Genomic DNA, 3,148 nt, shown 5'->3' on the forward strand with positions numbered 1-3,148 from the left:
AATCAAGACAGAAATGATGATTAGGAAGGGAAGTAATGAGAGGTACAGGAGTCTGGTTTTCAGCTATATTGGTGATGTGGGAAAGTGTTAAAACTCTACATCTAAAACAAAGACTCAAATAAACCCTGAAAATATGAGATCTAAAGTGTGACTGCTTTATGCCTGTCAAGGTGGCCTTCAAGGGCCTTTTACAGATTATGGGAATTGATGCTGGTAGTGAGATTGATGTTGAAATATTATATGCCTAAAATTCAACTTTGTGAGACATGGTTCTTTAAATAAAAAAGTAAAATCAACAACAAACAACAAAAACAAAAATATAAGCAGAAGTTAGGGAAAAGCCTAAAAGAAAGGAGTTCTCACTGGAGAACTGTTGAAAAAGTTCAATGCTTATGTAAGAGTTGTGGGTTTCACTAAAAGACAGAAAGGTAAATTTGATAAAGAATCACTGGTTGAAGAAATTATAGATAAGAATCCTAAAGTTGAAGCTCATTTACCCATCTTCAAGAAACCTGAAGGATTCCAGTGATAATAGACTCAAATAGAAAATTTCTGAGAAACATGATCAGAATGACAAATCCAATGACAGAGACAAAAAACTGAAATTAACAAGATGAAAAACAAACCTTACATGTAAAGAAAATTCTTTAAGTATCAAAGCAGATCTATTAAAAATGAAACTGCGCAGAAGAGTACTGTTAGACATAGAAAGGAAACTGCAGTGAAATGAAACCTCACCAAGGATAATCTACCCAGCTAGATGATCACTCAAATTTGAAGTATTTCACAAAATTTCACATTCAAATTTGAAAAATTTCACAAAACTTTGAAGAATTTCTTAAGATCGGGAAGCAACATTGGCACTCATAGCAATGAAACAATTTTCTAAGAACTGTTAAAGGAGTTTCTTTAAAAGCCAAGAAAAACTTCTTGTACTTTGACATTAAGTATGGCATTCACTCATTGTGCTTTACTAAAGAAATATCTTCTTATTTAACTTACTAAAAGATTTGTATACTTTTTTCTTTTTTTCCCAACCTGCCCTGCCCCCTGTATAAATTTTTAATAATGAATTTGTGCTTAATTTGTATTTGATGGTGTGTGTCTATTCAGATGAATTTTTAGTTAACAGCTGAATACATTTTAATTATAACTGTTACTAATTCAGATGCTTAAGCATTATATATAATATTTTCTTTCTGTTTATTTTTGCCAGACTGGGTGCACTATTCCTGGAAGTACTGCAGTGCTAGGTCATTGCATAGAGTGGAAGGAGAAAAACTCTTATTCTGAATCCCTGATCAAAAATCCATTTAATATATTGTCTTCAGATGGAGGACATATCATATTTTAAACTGATGAGAACAGATACTACATGCAATCTTAGCCAAAAGGCTGATAATTGATTACAATATTTTCTTTTTTTTTTCTTTTTTTTTCGGTTTTTGGGCCATACCCAGCGGTGCTCAGGAATTACTCCTGGCTGTCTGCTCAGAAATAGCTCCTGGCAGGCACGGGGGACCATATGGGACACCAGGATTCGAACAAACCACCTTAGGTCCTGGACCAGCTGCTTGCAAGGCAAACACCGCTGTGCTATTTCTCCAGGCCCATTACAATATTTTCTAATGTAAGGTTTCAATTTCTTTTTTTAAAATAAAATACATTTTTGTGTTTTATTGATAGCTTACTTACTTGAAATTGTATAATTTTTTGGACTCATACTAAATTATATACTTGTAGAATTTATCTGTTTTGTGTAAAATTTTAATGGGCTAGCATAGAATTATCTACACTATAATTTTTAAGTTTATATACCTATAAAAAGAAAAAGGTTTTGGAAAAGATCTATTATTGATTTACAATTTTTTATTTGTTTCTTTTTTTGGGGGGCCACCCCTGTGATGCTGGCTATAGGCTCAGAAATTGTCCCTGGTTTGGGGGACCATATGGGACCAGGGGATCAAACTGCAGTTTGTTCTAAGTCAGCCACAATTCAAATATCTTATGGCTGCGCCACCTCTCCGGCTCCCAATATTTTAAAGAGATCTCTGAATATGTGGATATAAAATAATATACTGATAGAACAATACATGGCAAAAAAAAAAAAACTGTGGCACTGGAGATTTGTGTACAAAATTTAACTTACTTGAGACGGGGTTAGTAGTGGTGGAAAAGGCCCCTTGGGACACTGGGCTAGGAGAAAAGCAGGCACTCTGGTGATGCTGTACTGTTGAACAATGTAGGCTTAAAATTATAAATAAAAGTATTAAAACCAACAGTGCCTCAAAAAATAATGATGAATAATTCAGAGAAATGGTTATTGCTTTGAGATCCTTGCTAGAATTAGAACTAATACTAGTGTCTTATCCAAACTCTCTGGTTCTCTATTTCCTATATGTCACTCAACTGCTATCACCTACATCTTTTTGTTGATGACAATTTGGATTTGGAGCTAACTTTCCCTTGTTTGCAGTTCAGCAATACCTAGTATGTTCTCTTGGGCACAAACTTTTCATTCATGATAGACATTACTGGCTTTTAAACACCACAGCTTCCTTAACTTGAAGTAAGATCATTCTAAGGCATGAGTACATAAGCATTCCACAAATCTGACACTTAAGCCAAAATTGATATCAATAATGTAAAAATAATGGGGGTTTTCAAAACCAAGTGAATAATATTTAAAGTTCTGTTCTAGATTTAGCTTATAGAAGGAGCAGTGCATCCCTAAATTAATTCTTTCTATGTCTATGAATATATGTCAAGATAGACATATTTATACTTAACAGTACAAAGATAAGTTCAATAGATAAGTTCAGGTATATTGAAAACCTCCTCTCTCTTCTTTCAAAGTAAAGTAAATAATTTATTTCATGTGATTTTCTTTTATTTCCTTTGACTAGTGGGATAGAAACCAACACTGCAAAGCAAGCAATAATTCAAGATGTTACTGTGCAATAAGTTTTGGTTTCTTGCTCTTCTGCCACCATCTTCAAAAGAGTTTTACGACACGGGTTTTGCCATATCAGCCTAAGTAAAAGAATGAAAATATGTGATATATGCAGCATGTTCAACCAGTATTGTGAAATCAAGTTCAATGAAAGAGTGAGTCTCAGAGTTTCAGGCCCAGTTTCCTAAAGCAACC

General features: G+C 33.7%; 1 non-coding gene across 1 annotated transcript; it reads right to left on the minus strand.

Moving 5' to 3' along the window:
* Nucleotides 1–1,216: 1,216 nt before the first annotated feature.
* Nucleotides 1,217–1,407, minus strand: LOC125994829 (U2 spliceosomal RNA). The gene has a single exon (XR_007490687.1). It is a non-coding gene; the product is annotated as a U2 spliceosomal RNA (small nuclear RNA).
* Nucleotides 1,408–3,148: the final 1,741 nt, after the last annotated feature.

The sequence above is a fragment of the Suncus etruscus genome, chromosome 1 (assembly GCF_024139225.1).
Source record: "Suncus etruscus isolate mSunEtr1 chromosome 1, mSunEtr1.pri.cur, whole genome shotgun sequence".
NCBI lineage: Eukaryota > Metazoa > Chordata > Mammalia > Eulipotyphla > Soricidae > Suncus > Suncus etruscus.